This window comes from Suncus etruscus, chromosome 16, assembly GCF_024139225.1.
Source record: "Suncus etruscus isolate mSunEtr1 chromosome 16, mSunEtr1.pri.cur, whole genome shotgun sequence".
Classification (NCBI taxonomy): Eukaryota; Metazoa; Chordata; class Mammalia; order Eulipotyphla; family Soricidae; genus Suncus; species Suncus etruscus.
The window spans coordinates 51403105-51422092 of NC_064863.1; the positions used below are offsets into that span (position 1 = coordinate 51403105).

General features: G+C 33.1%; 1 non-coding gene across 1 annotated transcript; it reads left to right on the forward strand.

The window, feature by feature from the left end:
- The first annotated feature begins 5260 nt into the window (after positions 1–5260).
- LOC126033140 (U6 spliceosomal RNA) lies at positions 5261–5367 on the forward strand. The gene has a single exon (XR_007504293.1). It is a non-coding gene; the product is annotated as a U6 spliceosomal RNA (small nuclear RNA).
- Positions 5368–18988: the final 13621 nt, after the last annotated feature.

An 18988-nucleotide genomic window follows, 5' to 3' on the forward strand; every position in this document is an offset into this window, starting at 1 on the left:
TAATTAACCAAGACAAATTTCTAAAGCACATCAATAGCTGAAGTCAAATAATTTTGGAATTAATATCAAACAGAGTAGTATAGCAATTAAGTAACTGCACACTAAATTTTACTAGTTTCCTGGATACCCACTTAAGGAAGCTTGTGCTCTTTCACTGTAAACAATTTCATCAAGTAAGAATATTAAGAATAAGTGAAATATGGGGCCGAAGAGATAGCACAGTGGCATTTGCCTTGCAAGCAGCCTATCTAGAACCTAAGGTAGTTGGTTTGAATCCCGGGGTCCCATATGGTTTCCTGTGCCTGCCACAAGCTATTTCTGAGCCTAGAGCCAGTAGTAACCCCTGAGAGCCACAGGGTGAGGCCCCAAAACAACCAAAAAATATAAATAAAGAAATAAATAAAATAAAAACAAAGAATAAGTGAAATATTATTTAGGGTACACACTCAAACTTTGGATTACTTACATTCATATCTTGAATTTACTTCCAAGTTTCTCAGAATATTTATTTATATATTAAGTACAAAATGTTCAATCAACATTAAAGATATTCAGAAATGTTAAATGATACTATAAACTTTTTCAACAGCATAATTAAGCTTAAATGGGAATATAAATTATTTAATAGATAGGCTTTAAAAGTTAAATTATTTTATGGGCCAGAGCAATAGCACAGTGATAATGCTTTTGCCTTCCACGCTGCTGACCCAGGACAATGTCTGATACCTGGTGTCCCATATGATACCCCGTGCCAGGTATAATTTCTGAGCAGCAAGCCAGGAGTAATCCCTGAGAGTCACTAAGTGTGGCCTAAAAAAAGAAAACAAAAGTTAAACTAATTTAAAAAGTATCAAAAGACAAGGACAGTTTTTAATCTGTCCCATCTTTTCTGGTTCTTCAACAATGATATACTTTCTTTGTGTATGATTTAAAAAATGTTTTGAGGCACTATGATTTATAGTACTGCTTATGAAAAGGTTTCATGCATACAGTTTCAATGGCAAATCTCCATTAGTATTTGCACGTCCCTCAACCTTTATCTCAGTGTCAACTCTCCTCTAATTTCTTTTGGGTTCACTCCCTCAGATTTTTCTCCTCAGATTTTTCTCTCATGACTTTTTTTCAGTCAATATTATTTTGAGCAGTGCCTGGACACTGAGAAAATACTGAATGAAAATTAATGAACTAGGAAGTCTGCTGGAACTCAGATGCCAGCACCTCTATCTGCCTGTCTTCTGTGCTGTGCTCCATTTTAGGCCTAATTTCATCCTGTATGGGGCTCATCTGAGGACGGCTTGCCTTCCCTAGAGCCTTCGCTGGAGGTGAGCTTACATGCCCAGAAAGGGGAAGCCAATGAACTTTGTTGGAACTCAGATGCCAGCACCCCTATCTGTCTGTCTTCTGTGCTGTGCTCCATTTTTGGCCTGATTTCATCCTGTGTGTGGCTCATCTGCAAATGGCTCGCCTTCCCTGGAGCCTTTCCTGGAGGTGAGTTTACAAGCCCAGAAAGGGTGGAGCCAGAGGAGCACAGCCACTCGCTTCCTTCCCAGCCATGCACATCATTTAGCCAATGAATACAACCACAACATGTAAAAACACCCACAATCAAGTGTGACAATGGGAAAAAATGCAGGCCAGAGCCAGACATAGAGAATGACGATGGCAACTCTGATGACTTGAACATGACCAACCAACTAGTCTGTCTCTCAGATAAGGAGTTTAGAGTCGCAATATGGAAGATGTTCAAAGAACTCAAAGAAAGTATAGAAGAGAACACTAATAAGAATTAAGAGAATATGAATAGAAATCAGGAAACTCCAAACTAAAATTTCAGGTCAAATAACAAATCTGAAAAACTCAGTAGATGAATTGAAGAAAAACAAGGTTGAGCTTTCCCACGGGTTAACAGCAGCTGAGGATAGAATTAGTATACTGGAAGATGAGATGAATAACAACTCCATACAGCAGAAGAGATTGGAAAAAAGCCTTAAAGCAAATGATTAAACAATGGAAAAATTACTCAAAGTATGGGAACAGATGAAAATAGAAGTCTGTGATAAGCTCAACAGAAACAACTTAAGAATCATTGGAGTCCCAGAGACCCAGGAAGAAAATCTCCAGGAAGAATCAATGGTCAAGAACATTATTAAAGAGAAACTACCAGAGCTACTGAATACAAATGATCGAATCCTGCATGCCTGAAGAGTACCAACTAAAAGAGACCCCAGAAAAAACACCCAAGACACATCCAAGTCACAATGATGAATCCCTCAGATAGAGACAGAGTACTGAAAGCAGCAAGATCAAAAGGAGAAATTACATTCAAGGGAACATCCTTGAGATTTACTGCAGACCTGTCACCAGAAACACTCAAGGCCAGAAGGCAATGGTGGGACATAGTGACAAAACTCAATGAAATAAATGCTTCGCCTAGAATACTGCACCCAGCAAAACTCACTTTCAGGTTTGAAGGAACAATACCTGGTTTCACAGACAAACAACTTCTCAGAAACTTTACAGACTCAAAATCATTCTTAAAAGAAAAATTGAATGGCCTACTTTAAGACAAGACTGACCAACAGGCAAACCATACTTCGATATAAAGATGGCATTAAATCCCAGGACAATTCTTTCTCTCAATGTCAATGGACTAAATGCACCAGTTAAAAAACACAGAGTGACTAAATGGGTCAAAAAACTCAATCCAACCTTCTGCTGCCTACAAGAAACACACCTGAATAATCAGAACAAATATAGACTCAAAATAAAAGACTGGAGGAAAATTATCCAAGCAAACAACACCCATAAAAAAAAGCTGGACTGGACATATTAATATCAGATGATGCAAACTTTATACTTAGGAAAGTTCTAAGGGAAAAGATGGACATTTTGTATTAATTAAGGTATATGTACAGCAGGAAGAAATCACTCTCCTAAACATATATGTACCGAATGAGGGGCCAGCAAAATATTTAATAAAATTGTTGACAAATCTGAAAAATAATATCAATAACAACACAATAATTGTGGGAGACCTCAATACGGCATTGTCAACACTTGACAGGTTAACCAGACTGAAACCCAACAAGAATATACTAGACCTGAAAAGAGAAATGGAAGAAAGAGGCCTAGTAGATATATATATATAGGACACTCTACCCCCAGAAGCCCGGATACACATTCTTCTCTAATGTACATGGGATATTCTCCAGGATAGACTACATGCTAGCACATAAAACATAACTCCATAATATCAAGAGGATAGAAATTTAGCAGGCTACCTTCACTGACCACAAGGCCCTGAAATTATATGTGACCTACAAAGGGACACAGAAGAAAAACTTTAATACCTGGAAGTTAAACAGCCTAATACTGAATAACCAGTGGGTCTGAGATGAAATCAAAGAGGAAATGAAAACCTTCCTAGAAACAAAGGACAATGGAGACACAAACAATCAGAATCTATGGGACACAGCAAAAGTGCTACTGAGAGGAAAATTTATAGCTTTGCAAGCACACATCAGGAAAGAAGAAGGGGCATACCTGAATAGCTTAATGACACAATAGTTATCAAAACAACATGGTATTGGAATAAAGACAGGCCCTCAGATCAGAGGAATAGGCTTGAATACTCAGAGAATGCTCCCCAGATATACAATCACCTAATTTTTGATAAAGGAGCAAGAAATCTTAAATGGAGCAAAGAAAGCCTCTTCAACAAGTGGTGTTGGCACAACTGGCTAGCCACTTGCAAAAAATTGAACTTAGACCCCCAGCTAACATAATGTACGAAGGTTAAATCCAAAAAGATAAAAGACCTCGATATCAGACCTGAAACCATAAGATATATAGAACAACACGTTGTTAAAACACTCCAGGACATTGAGACTACAGGCATCTTCAAAGAGGAAACTGCACTCTCCAAGCAAGTGAAATCAGAGATTAACAGATGGGAATATATTAAACTGAGAAGCTTCTGCACCTCAAAAGAAATAGCGCCCAGGATACAAGAGTCCCCCACTGAGTGGGAGAAACTATTTACCCAATACCCATCAGATAAGGGGCTAATTTCCAAAATATACAAGGCACTGACAGAAATTTACAATGAAAAATCATCTAATCCCATCAAAAATTGGGGATAAGAAATGGACGGATTCTTTGAAAAAGAAGAAATACAAATGGCCAAAAGACACATGAAAAAATGCTCCACATCACTAATCATCAGGGAGATGCAAATCAAAACAACTATGATGTACTACCTCACTACCCAGAGATTGGCATACATCACAAAGAATGAGAACAAGCAGTGTTGGCGGGGATGTGGAGAGAAAGGAACTCTCATCCACTGCTGGTGGGAATGCTGTCTAATTCAACCTTTATGGAAAGCAATATGAAGATTCCTCCAAAAACTGGAAATCGAGCTCCCATACAACCCAGTTATACCACTCCTAGGAATATACCCTAGGAACATAAAAATACAATACAAAAATCTCTTCCTTACACCTATATTCATTGCAGCACTATTTACCATAACAAGACTCTGGAAACAGCCAAGATACCCTTTAACAGATGAATTGCTAAAGAAACTGTGGTACATATACACAATGGAATATTATGAAGCTGTCAGGAGAGATGAAGTCATGAAATTTTCCTATACATGGATGTACATGGAATCTATTATGCTGAGTGAAATAAGTCAGAGAGAGAGAGAGAGAGAGAGAGAGAGAGATATGCAGAATGGTCTCACTCATCTAAGGTTTTAAAAAAAATGAAAGACATTCTTGCAATAATAACTTTCAGACACGAAAGAGAAAAGAGCTGGAAGTTACAGCTCATCTCAGGAAGCTCACCACAAACAGGGATGAGTTTAGAGAAAAAACTACATTCTGAACTGTCCTAATAATGAGAATGTATGAGGTAAATGGAAAGCCTGTCTAGAGTACAGGCGGGGATTGGGTCGGGAGGAGGGAGATTTGGGACATTGGTGATGGGAATGCTGCACTGGTGATGGGTGGTGTTCTTTACATGACTGAAACCCAAACACAATCATGTATGTAATAAAGTTGTTTAAATAAAAATATTAAAAATAAATACTGTTATCTGTAAAAAGAAGAAGAAAATTAATGAAGTAATTTCTATGTCAAAATTAAAACATTTACCATGACATTTTTATCTTGCATTAATTTTATAGAATTGGTGAATCACATCCTATATTTCCTATATTATTTTTATTTATTTGATTGTAAAATGAACCATACCTGTGCTCGCTTCTGCAGCACATATACTAAAATTGGAACGATACAGAGAAGATTAGCATGGCACGCGCACAAGGATGACATGCAAATTTGTGATTGTAAAATGAACCATACCTGATGTTGCTCAAACACTAGTCTAGTTCTGTGTTGAGAAGTCATTTTTGGAGGTGCTTAGGTAATCATATGTAAATGTGCCTGGGGTGAACTTGGGATTTACCAAGGAATATTAAGCCCTACATTATCTCTATGTCTCTCAAGTACTATTTTGTTTTCTATTTTATGTGTTTGTTTACAAGGTTATATAATTAAAAATAGAGTAGCTTAACTTTTAATATTCACATCAGACAGCTCAGTACCCAATTTTAAAATATTTTCAGCTAATAACAAGATTTATAGTGAGTTATTTTTGAACAGTAATATAAATGTAAAAATATATTTATATGGACTCATTGTCATTAAAAATATACAGAATTTTTCTCTTTCTCAGATCACTTTTCTTTGAGGTAGTTAAATTGCTTAAAACTAGTTCTAATGGGTTTTTGTTGTTGTTGTTGTTGTTGTTGTTGGTTTTGGGCCACACTCGATAATGCTCAGGGATTACTCATGGCTATGCGCTCAGAAATTGCCCCTGGCTTGGGGACCATATGGGGCCATATGGTCCATCCTAGGTTAGCACATGCAAGGCAGCCGCCCTACCACTTGTGCCACCACTCCAGCCCCTAGTTCTAATAGTTTTAACTGGTAAGCTCTGCCTCTACTACCACTCAAGCGTAAGTCAATTCAGAGACAATTACAGATTGATTTCAACAAATTTTAATATTTAAACAAGCAACAAGTTGGTAGATCATGGTCTCATACAATTATTTTGTCTGCATAGTGATTTTTGTAGTGAAAGACAGTAAAGAAGAATATATTTTAGAAAAGTTAAGCTCTAGGTTAGATCTTTGGAAGTAGATTTCTCTGTATCCTAAGTCAAAGGTTTCTGAGTAAGGATACAATTTGTCTCTTATTAAGTCTTGGTGGAGTAGGAAAGACATCCATGTCCAATACAGATATTTGAATTATAAAATCAGATATGTGAGGTGGGTTTTAGTATGTCTTTAAAATAATTCTTTTCAGGACTACTCTCAAATTAGAAAATATTTTCTGATCTAATGCTTTATATTGGTCATATGAAGTTATTCCTTTCTCTGCCTTTTTCTGATTATTTTACTTCTCTAATCTCATTTATATTTTCTGTGCTTTACCTCAGAGCTGACCTTTTATCTCATATGAAGCTAAAAATGACGCTGGCAAAAATTCCTTTTAACTGTGCTGCCTACTAACTCTTAAGTGTCTTAAGTGGCAATCATTAATTGAAGCTTTGAGGCATTGAATTGTCTAATTAAAAAGGAAACTTGTCTGTAGAGTGTAAAAAAAAACTGAAAAGGTAAGGCATCACTAAAGATAGCTATGCAAACAAATTGAAAGATACACAGAATAATCTAATTTTTTTCTTGATCCAAATTCATGAGGTCGGTAGTTTCTAACAAATGGTCATAAATTTTTAAATTATATAATGTGAATATTTTCTTGTTCCACTCAGCATCTTAGAAATATTATATATCTGACTGCGCATTGATTTAATATCACAGACTCCACGATCAGTCAGATATGTAATATTTCTAATATGGTATAAAATTTCAAAAGCTAGTGATAAATAACTTTGTAAATAGCCAGTAATTAAAGAAGACACTTGGTCAATGTGTTTGAAACAGTGCTAGTTCACAATCATTTGTAAAGCTGAATAAAAGTGGTTTGCTTTCTCCTGTTCATGTCCTGCTTGCCATTTGCTATTAACTAGAAAAAGAGTCTAAAAAATTCTAGGTGTGTAATACTCAAGCCATTTGGCGTTGATATAATTCTATAGCTAGATATCACATATATAGATTTGAAATCATATATATGATATGATATATCTATATATTTCTATATCATATAAATATTTATGATATGATATCTGTAGTATCTACTTAGATATATAATCTATATCATAAATATAGGTAATATATCATGGATATTATATCTACAGATATTATATCATATATCATCATGCCATATAGATATAGTATCTATAGAATTCTATAGATTGGCAATAGCTTTGGGAACACTGCAGATAAACTTTCTGTTTAAAGGTAGATTTCTAGATGTTTAGTGATTTTTTTTCTCCCTAAAACAAGGCTGTTGGCTGAATTAATTTGGGAACTTCAGATACTAGTGCGTTTCATTGTTTTATATTCTCACACATGATCATATGAAATGTTCCCTTTCTCTGCCTTTATCTGATTATTTTTAACTCTCTAATCTCATATATATTTCCTGTGCTTTACCTCAGAGCTGACCATTTACCTCATAGGAAGCTAAAAATGACTCTCGCAAAAATTCCCAATATTTTTGGGTGGGGGTTGGGTCGCATTAAATCGTGCTCAGGTGTATTCTTGTTTCTGAAGTTAGGGATCACTCCTGGTGGGCTCAGAAGTGCATATGGAATGCTGGGGACTGAATGCAAGTCAGGCATTTGCATAGCCAGCACTCTAGATATTGTACTCACTCCAGCTCCTATTACTAAAAATTTTGACAAGTTTTCAGATGCATGTAATTCTCTTTATTAGTAATTTTGTAATGTATAACCCAGATTTCTTTTTTTTTTTTTGGGGGGGTGTCCACACCTGGCAGCGCTCAGGTACTACTCCTGGCTCTACACTCAGAAATTGCCCCTGGCAGGCTTGGGGGACCATATGGGATGCCAGGATTCAAACCACCGTCCTTCTGCATGCAAGGCAAATACCTTACCTCCATCTCTATCTTACCTCTATCTTACCTCTATCTCTCTGGCCTTTATAACCCAGTTTTTAATTTTGTTACTGTGTTTCAAATTGCTTATACCCAAATCTTTAACAATTTATTTGTATGAATAAAAAATACTGGATTTGGGCTGTGTATGTGTGTGTGTGTGTGTGTGTGTGTGTGTGTGTGTGTGTGTGTGTGTGTGTTTGTGATTTGGTTTTTGGGCCACACCCAGTGACACTAAGGTTTAATTCTGGCTATGAGCTCATAAATTGCTCCTAACTTGGGGGACCATATGGGAATCCAGGGGATAAAACCCCTGGTCTATCCTAGGTCAGCCATGTGCAAGGCAAAGGCCCTACCGCTGTGCTATTGACTGGCCCCTGAATTTTGTTATTTTATCATATAAATTAGCAGCCTACTCTTCTATTACTACCCACTAAAAATTAAACTGAGCATAATTAATACTTAATATTGTAGGGATTACTTAGTGCATATAATACTTATAGAAAAGAACTTAAACTGATGCTCAGGGGTTATTCCTGGCTATGCACTCAGAAATCTCTTCTGGCTTGGGGTACCAAGAATGTATTTTTAATATTTAACATATTTTTGGTAAACTGTGTTACAGAGTTTTTTAATTAAATAATAAATAGAAATTAATCATAGTTTATGTAAAATTAAGACAAGTACTACCTGTAACTCTACCATTTATGTAATATAATTTTATTTCCAGTATTTTGAAATCAAGTTGTTGAGGGTCTGAATACTTTTATAATGCATGCATTTAGAATGTAACTATATTACATATCTATTATCTATATATCTATATGTATTATCTCTGTATTACATGTAAGTATGCAAGAGAGTAAACACATTCCATGATCTTAGATAAACACATTCTGTAAAATAATAATTTTTGGATGATTTCAGAAATTATTTTTGATGTCATCATTTTAATTGGCAAATTATTTAAATGCCACATCTATCAAATTTAATACTTATAAACACTGCATATATCAATTCTTATTGCATTACTGCTCTACTGGTGAGCTACATTCTGGCCCTTATCAAATTTCTTAACTTTTTCCAGTGACAATTATAAGAAATTAGATTCTGATGTAGGAATATGTCACATGTAACATAAATTCTGTGTCTTATCTTTGTTCTGCTGCTATGCCTTAATCATTGTAAGGAAAAAATGAATTCACTTGGAAAGCAATATGATTTACACTAATCTAATCAAGTATTTTGAAAACAATACCATAAAATAAAAATATTTTCTTATCTCATACATATATATTTTTTTTTACAGAGATGATTAAATGTTCGGTAAATCGGAGGAAAAAAGCATGCAATTTTAGCAACTGAAGACCAAATTAAGGTAATTTTGAAACTAATGTTGTCTATAATGTTAGCATTTTAAAAATAATTTTAATATATATATGTTTGTTTAAGATATATGTTACTGAATATTCAAAACTAGTTATTTTAATGTGTTTCATATAATGTCGAAGTAAATTAATATTTCATGTGAACAAACGTAAGTAATATAGTTCAAAGTATTTGTTGTCATAAGAAAATATACTCCTGATACTCTAGGTTTTTGTTTTTAAGATATAACTCTCCCAACAATGCTCAATAGAAGTAGTCCTCTGGGGAGCATATATGATATCTTGTACATTCGTGATCATACATGGGTTTTCACAGCTCTTGAAATATTGTTTCCTACATTAAGGATAAATTTTTCCACTTAAATGTCACCAGAATGCTTCAAGGTATACTGAAGGCTGTACAAATAAAATTCAGAATCTCTTCTAATAATTTTTTATCGCAAAATATAAAAAGGAAGGTTTCAGAGATAGTTCAAAAGACTGAACACAAGACTAGTATTGTAAAACCTTGTGTTTGATTACTGGCATAGTAAAATCCCCAGAGTACCACTGAATGCAGCCTTCACGTCCATATGGCAGAACCGGGTGTGAATATGTGATACTAAGCCTTGCCAGACCTAGGTGGTTCCTTCGCTGTCACATATTTGAGACAAATCAAGATGTGTTGAAGAGAATTCAGCTGAGAATGTCTGAGATTGCGAGCATTTCCCAATATATATATTTATATATACTATATATAAATAAATTATTTTTATTATATATATTTATAAAAATATATAATCCAGGGGCCAGCGAGGTGGCGCTAGAGGTAAGGTGCCTGCCTTGCCTGCGCTAGCCTAGGATGGACCGCAGTTTGATCCTCCGGCGTCCCATATGGTCCCCCAAGCCAGGAGTGACTTCTGAGCGCATAACCAGGAGTAATCCCTGAGTGTCACTGGTGTGGCTCAAAAACCAAAAAAATATATATATATATAATATATAAATATAAATAAAATATTTACTTAAATATAAGTAAATATTTACTTGTACATATAAATAATATAAATAAATGTATATAAATATAAATAATATATTTTTAAAAATAAAATATATAAGAAATAATTTACTAAAAAGATCCTATAAGTAATGTTGATATACATTTTTAAACTATGAATTTTTGAGTGAAGTTAAGATTTTTATGATAATGGAATAGCACTCTTTGCTCCCTTGCCATTTAATTGAATTACAACTGCTAAACTATATCTAAATGCCCATTCCTGCAGTTTTTATTTTATTCACAATTTTGAAGAGTTATTACTAATCCTTATTTCAAAATATTTTTTGCTTTCCTATAGAAAGTCGTGGTCTTAAAAGTTATTACCAGTTTTATTACTCTGACCCCAGCCACCAACTGATATTTATGCCTTTATTATATAAATGAAATAATTTAATATAATAAAATGTAATATTTAACATATATATAATATAATATAATAACCATGCTATATTTTGTGAAAAATCTTTAGTTTGTTGATCCATGTGCAGTGCATATGACCCACTCAGTGCTGGTTTAATTCTCAGAGATGACATATTACAGGGCATAGGAGACCATACATGGTGCTATGGATTAACCATAGGTTGTTCAAGGCAAGCTCCCTTACCACTGTACTATTTTTTCAGACCCTATTTAAAATATCTTATGTGTTTGAACTTTTTTTCTCACCATATGTACCTTAAAATGCAAATTTCACTCTTATGTTAAGCACCTTTCATAATGGTTGAAAAATATCCATTATATGAATATGCTACCTGTTGTTCAATATTTTTGATGGATCTTTAGGTATTTAAACTTATTCTTGGCTTACACAGTGATAGGCATCTGCATATAATAGATATAGATTTTATTATATATAATAGATAGGTATATTTTAGATAAAGGTTTTATTTCTTGAAATATAGTTTGGGTAGAATTGCTGAATCATATAGCATCTATATATTTTAACTTGTAAATGATATTTTAGTTAAACTGCACTTCTCTGTTGTTTATTTTTTTTGAGGGGGACACATGAAGCAGTGCTTGATGGCTTAATTTGGATCTGTATTCACCAATCAGTTCTTGCCTTGCTGTAGGGAATATGCAAGATGTTCATGACCAAATCGTGATTTAGATGCAGTGTAGCATCCTGAATGCTGTACTATCTCTATGACCTTTCAAGCTACACCATTTTATATTCCTAGCTGAAATGTCTGAATATTTTTATATATCCTGGCCAAAACTTAATATTCTGTCATTTATATTATAACTATTTTAATGAATGTCAAATTGTATATTTTGTTGAAGTTTTATTGGGGGGGCAAAGTTCACTGGAGCTCATGGATTGTTTCTAGATATGTGTGTGAGGGACCATATGTGGTATGGATCTAATCAGGTTCATTCATATTTAATGCAAATACCTTACCTCCTGTACTTTCTTTGATCTCATTGCAATGATTTTATAAAGTATTTTAATATATAAATATTAATGATTACTGGCATGTTTCAGGCAATTGTTTTTATGAAGCATTAAATGAAAATTATGAAATGAAGTGGGCCTGAGATAGTACAACAGGTAGTGCACTATCTTGCATATAGTTGATCTGAGTTTAGTGTGTCTAATCAGGAGTGATACCAGAGTGCAGAGTCAGAGTAGGCCCTAAGCACAATTGTGTATGGTCCAAACAGAAAACACAACCAGAATAATTATTAAATAAAGATTAATATGTACCTGAATTGAAAATAAAAAGTGAGGGAACAGCCATAGTATTTTTTCACATTTATAGTATTATAATAAAAACCTAAAATAATGTCTCTGAAGTATGCCATGTCATAAGTGTTAAATTTGTCTTGAGAATATATTGTTGTGAGGTTTGAATTTGTGATACAGTATAGTAATATGCACAGTAAAACTTTAACATAATATCTGAAATATAAATATAATTGTTCTATACTTTTCTAAGAGTGTGCTATAATATTTGAAATGGTGTCCAATTTAGTTATTTATACTGTATGATAAATGTTAGTTACAATTCAGCCTTATCTGAGATTTTATGTAGAGAAAAATAGTACCACTGGAGAAACTAATTCTGTTTTGGAAAGAAATTCCTCAATGACAAAAAATGTATGCATTGCCTTAGTCAGAAATATTGTTAGAAAATGCTATTTCAACATTGTTTTAGTCAGACAAAATATATAAAATGACATGAAACAATAAATGTTTATTTAATATTTAATTAATATTATAAAATTTTAATAATTTCATATATATGCTAGTTAAGTTTTCAATATTGCTGTCTGGTAGATAATTTACAATATAATTTTATTGGACAATACTGTTTCAACAAAGTTACTGTGTTGTTGAGCATCATCAAAAAAAATGAAGAAACAGGCCATGCTTATCACCTATACAAAATTTTGTTTTTGCTCCATAGGAGTCCACTTCTAACTCATGTGAACCTTTTGATTGTATTTTAATAATAAAGTACTAAAAAACATTTGAGAGGAAATAAAGTTTAAAGACAGAATCTATATATGACCTTGGGGTGTTACATAATGAGTCTCTTTCAGTTTCTTCTCTATGATACAGTATTCACAAAATTCACTGTGACAGTTTATTGAATAAGGCTTGGCATGTATAAGCACTCTGGAAGTGTTGTAGAATAAAGTAGAAATATATGAGTCTAAAAGTAAAGATCTATTGGAGAAATGATTTAACCAGTGTCAAGCTGTTTTCCCAATAATAAAGTGTTCAGAATTATCACTTTCACCAATTGTTTACCTAATGATTACATTCTTCTAATTCCATAGGTATGGGTACTTGAAATAATTCTTGAGTTTTCTTTGCATACGCTACGTTCAGTTCAGCTACACTTGAGTTCGTCCTTTGTAGCTGCCTTTGTTCGAATTCAATTTATTGCTTTATCTTCTCTAGAGATTTATTTATAAGTCTTCTCTTTCTTCCTTGTCCAGTGATTTTCATTGTATACAAAGCTTGAGATCATCTTCAGCCTTGTGGTCTCTAGTTGCCCAGGAGTCAGTGCTATTCACTGACAACATCGGACCTTTTCATTGTTGTTGTTGTTTTGTTTTATTTTGTTTTGTTTTGGGGTCACACCTGGTGACTCTCAGGGGTTACTCTTGGCTCTGTGCTCAGAAATTGGTCCAGGCTTGGGGGACTATATGGGACAATGGGAATCAAACTTCGGTTCCTCCTAGGTTAGCCAATGCAAGGCAAATACTCTACCACTTGCTCCAATGCTCAAACCCTCACACCTGACCTTTCTAACCCTGAATTATAGAATTCTTGGTCCTTCTTCCTATCATACTTTCTCTAGTTCTTCATATATATTTTATTTATTGGGCTTTGGCTATTTGCTGGCTTTCATGGCAAACTTCCCTAAACATCCTGTTTAAAATGAAAGTAATATAAAGAAGCCCTCTCCATTTCTTTTTTGTATTAGTTTACTCCAAAGCACATAGCACACATTTTTTGCCCTATTGTCACCATTAATTAGTATGGTCTCAACACATCCTTTTTGAGAACATTCTTTCACTTTCCATCTGCCTGATTTTTTTTATTATTGCCCATAATAATTGTCTTGTTCATGACTTTTTATACTAGAAAGCTAACCTGTAAGGCTGCATATACTAGAATGTGTCCATGTGACTAGCGGTAGGTGGATTACCTGGGGGAAATTTTATAGTAATGCAAGTGAGATATAAGTAAGGCCTGGTTTAAGGCAGGATCATTAGTTACTAAGTGGAAATAACTTACATGTAAGAATATTTAGAGATAAAGCTGACAGGTTTTAGTTACTGCATTTTAATAGTGGCTATAAATTTTCAGTGAAATGAATCTCTGGTTTGAAACCAGCAGCTCAGTTGTTCATGATTTGTCTAAACACGAAGAGCAAGGCTTCCATGTTTGTGTGTGTTGAATGAAGCAACGATTAACGATATTTTGGAGATCATGTTCTTCACAGAAATGAGGTCCAGTGTTAGATATTTTTGTGCATCTATAGTTAAGAATGATCTGTGCAAGACTAACAAGAAGGAAAACAACTACTGGTTCTGGAATTGACGCTCAGAGAAAGATACTCTTGTTCATTGCTGATGCCGGTGTAGACTGGTCCAAGCTTTTCAGAAAACAGTAGGACATTTCTCAGAAAACTAAAAATGGAGCTCCCATATAGTTGAGTAATACTGCTCCTGGTAATGTACCCTAGAAACAAAAACATACAATGTAGAATAGGCATCTGGATTCCTATGTTTATCTCAGCACTATCTGCAATACCCAGCATCTGGAAATAATTCAAGTGCCTAAGAAGATGAGTGGATAAAGAAATGGATATATCTATTCAATAAAATGCTATGCAACTGTTAAGAAAAATGAAGTCATGAAATTTGTCTATGCATAGATATATGGAGAATATTATGTTTTACAAAGTGAGTCAAGATATAATTATAGACAAAGAATAATAAGACTCATTTGTGGGATATATATGTGCATACACACCTATATATGCATATATTTGTATATACATATGTATAAACATACATATGTAAATATGTATTTATTTTATTTATATATATATGTATGTATACATATATCTGGTAATCAGATCCAAAGACAATATATCCATGGATGACTGGTCCATGGAATGAAGCTTGCCATAAAAAAGCAAGAGTGCAATTTGAATATAGAATGAATCACTATGACAATAATAGTTGGGAATGATCATTCTGAACAAGAGCAGGCTGCTTGAGTCAGAGCAATTGTACAGCAGAGAGGGTGAGAACTTGGCATGCAGAGTTCAGTACCAAGCATACCATATTGTTCTCTGAGACTTCCAGGAGTAATTCCTGATTCCCAATCCTGGAGTAACCGATGACTGGTGTTGCCCCAAAACAATAGCAACAGCAACAATGCAAAAATAAAAAGAACATCAACAAAAGAATTAAATGTTGAAAGGAGGTAAAGTGATATGTTTGATATCCCTTTAATTACCAAAGAGTCAGTGTTTAGAAAGCCTTAAAGGGGTATAGAGCAAGCAAGGGAGAGAGAGAGAGAGTATATATGAGAGAGAAAATGTAAAGGAGAATAAAATGTCTGCCATAGAGGAAATGGGGTGGGGACTTTGGAACAAAGTAAGGACATGAGTGGCAGGAAATATGCATTGGTGAAGGGATGGATGGTGAACATTTTATAACTGAAACCCAAATGTGAACAAATTTGTAACCTTGTCTCAGAGTGATTAAAAATAATTGAAAAAAAGAGACAATTAGAACAGAGGTTAAATATAAGGATAATTGGATAACTATTTGTATTAAACATTCACTGTTGTACGAGTGATATGTTGTATGATATTTAAGTTAAATATTAATTTGTTTACTTAATAAAATTTTGGTATAAACATAGCACCTTAAACTGAAAGTTAGGAAATGTTCACTTCTTAATCTACTTGTTTCTGAAATTATAAATGTATTGGTTACTATGAAGTTACACTTTATAATTAATTTTAAGACTCTAGTCACAAAGTGAAGCACGTAAAAAAATGGCCATGGGCAGAGTTAAAAAACATAAATTATTCAGACAGTCATCCCTGGTTATTCCATTCTTGGAGATATAGTAGCTGTCAGAATCTGTCAGCTGTATAGTTAGTGCCCTTCAGAATTTATACGCAGAAATGGTGACCTTTATAAATTTGCATAAAGATAAGCCTGGCATTCGAATGATAGCTGCCAGTCAGTTGAGCAGGCAGAAATTGTTAGCCACTAGTTAAATCACAGAATGGCCCAGGAAGCAGTAAACACTATTTGAAATATTTTCAGAACAATGTATTTTTTACCAAGACAAAACTGAAACCTATTTTAATAGAATTTAGAAAGTCTATAAAGAAGATAGAAACTTCACAGAATATCCTTAGAATAATATTTTTGTGCTTCACAGACAGCTCTTTTTAACTTATATATCTATTAAAAAATTTTATGTCTGAAAATGACCAAGTATAGAAATATATTTTAGCTCATGCTACACAATAACACTATATTCTGGAAAAAAACTAGAAAATACTGTAAGGAGAGAATATTAGTATTATTAATGATTCCAAAGTCAGGAATTATGTGGAAGGAATAATAATGTTTTAGTGGAATTTTTGCCATCTTGTAGGTAAAATATAAACATGTATAAATGTGCAAATAGATTTTTATTATTGTCCTATTATATTTACTTATCACAAGTAAATATTTTATGAACATTTATGCATAATATATGTATGTTACTTCTTTAATAACATTTTATTAGAGACATTTCTGGATCAATTTTATTGATCTTACTAAAATTTTTATATATTGTTGAAGTTTCCTTTCAGTTTCTCCTTTAAATTATAAATTTATCACACTTTCTTTCTTTGATCATTTTCAAATCTTGTATTTTAGATGTCTCATATTTTTAATTTGGGGATGTTTTATTAAAAGTTATAAAAATTTGAAAAATATTTTCCTAAGAAATACAACATTGTATATCTTACAATATTGATCCAAAATTAAATTTCTATATGTTGGAGCTTGTCTCTAACATTTCACTGATCATTCTTGACCCAATAAATATATATTTCAGAACAGTGCTGAGAACATAAAATGAAAGCAAGATATAAAAACCAATATTCAAAAACAGTTAGCCTTTAAATAAATACATGTTATTTTGAGTAACTCTGAAAGTAAATAAGGTTCATTTCTCATCTTTTTGTACCCAATATCTGCCTATTGTATATAATAGCTTACAGAATGCAACTGGCCCTACTGCTGTATTTTCTCCAGAAAATATTTCTATACTCTTTACTTTAGTACTTTGACTTTAAAACAAAAAGTCTAGTTGAGAATCAGTGCATTTCATGTCCTGCTTTCTATTGATACAGCAGTTAACATTGACTTGAGTGATGTGTGGACTCAAGTCAAATCTCTAGGAAAAGGGTGTTGTTCACTTTTCTTTTTAATTATTTACCCTTGGTGTGAAAATCTTACACTTTATGCGTAGAACTTGAGGTAGCAATTGTTGGTCAGAATATTTGTCCTTATTTGTTCTTATTTAACACTGGAAAAATTTTAAGTGATGCAATTTGAATGCTAATTTCTGCCTGAATTGGGGAATCCTGTAAAAAAGTGAATCTGGCTTTATGTAGTAATAGTTAAGAATTCTGTTCCGTAGATAAAAATAATTAATTTTAGACTACTACATTTATATTTATATTAGTTTTTTACATAGGGGTAAACTTTTAATTTTCAAATTGGAGTAATATCAAAATTTTACATATCTATGTTTATGGAGTTACATATTGATTATCTTTAAAGTATTTTAGCAATTTTTTCTTCATGCTACAGTAGTTTTTTTAATCTATCTGTATATTTATATTATAGTCATGGTTCATTGTGTGTGTGTGTGTATAAATTTTGTAAGATTTAAAACTTGGATTGTGTTTTGACACAATTCTAAAGTGTGTTAAAAATTTTACATCTAAAATATTCATATTCTGATCCTCTTTCATTGATTGCTTCTATACCAAACTACTTTAGCCTACTAACACCTTTTCACACACACAAAAAAAAAATGTTCAGTACCTCACCAAAAACCTGCCTTGGTTGGTGAGCAAAATGTATTCTCCATTCCAATCTAGGCTACTTCTGAGCTCCATCCTTATAATACAATACCCCATAAATTCAGCGCCATTTTGAAAAACTTTGTTATAACACCTAGCAACCAATAAAATTAAATATTCCTGTATTTTGATCATCTATATACTGCCATGTAAGTGAATTATGTACTGAATGTTGCTTTGAGACTGACGTCTTGCTCTTTTTAAATTGACTTTGAAATTTAGCCCTGGGGTTTCAATCAGTTACTCAATCCTTATTGCTGAGCAGCATTCAATTGTGTAGATGGATCACAGTTCCTTTTTTTATGTTTTTGTTGGATAAGCTTTAAGGACTTTTCAATGTTGTTTATGAGTATAGTTCTAAATATTCAGAGATTTGTACAAAATTTTTCTTTATTCACGGCTAAATACCCATGGGTTAGATTATTTGGTCCTTAAGGAAGTGTATGTATTGATTTTCTGCTATTATATGATCTTTATTTTTAACAAAATTTTCTCCCTTTTTATTGTAAATTCCAATGTTATTTTATATGTTAGTGCTAAATAGATAATTTGATTTTAAGTTGTCATATTAATTTTTCTTAGTATCTTGAGTATAAAATTTGGGTATCTGACTAGAAAAATTTAGTCATTCCAGTGAAAATACTGCTGTGTGACTCTTGAGTATATTTTTATTCTGCAATATTTCTTGTTTCATTTAATAAATTTTATCAAACAAATAACTTCAGGAATAGCACTTTAATTGTTATCGCTGCACTGAATATAATATGTGGCTATTTTGTATTCTCTAAATAAAGCTCTCTTGCTTTCCGCATAAAAAATATCTCCATTGAGAAAGTGTGACTT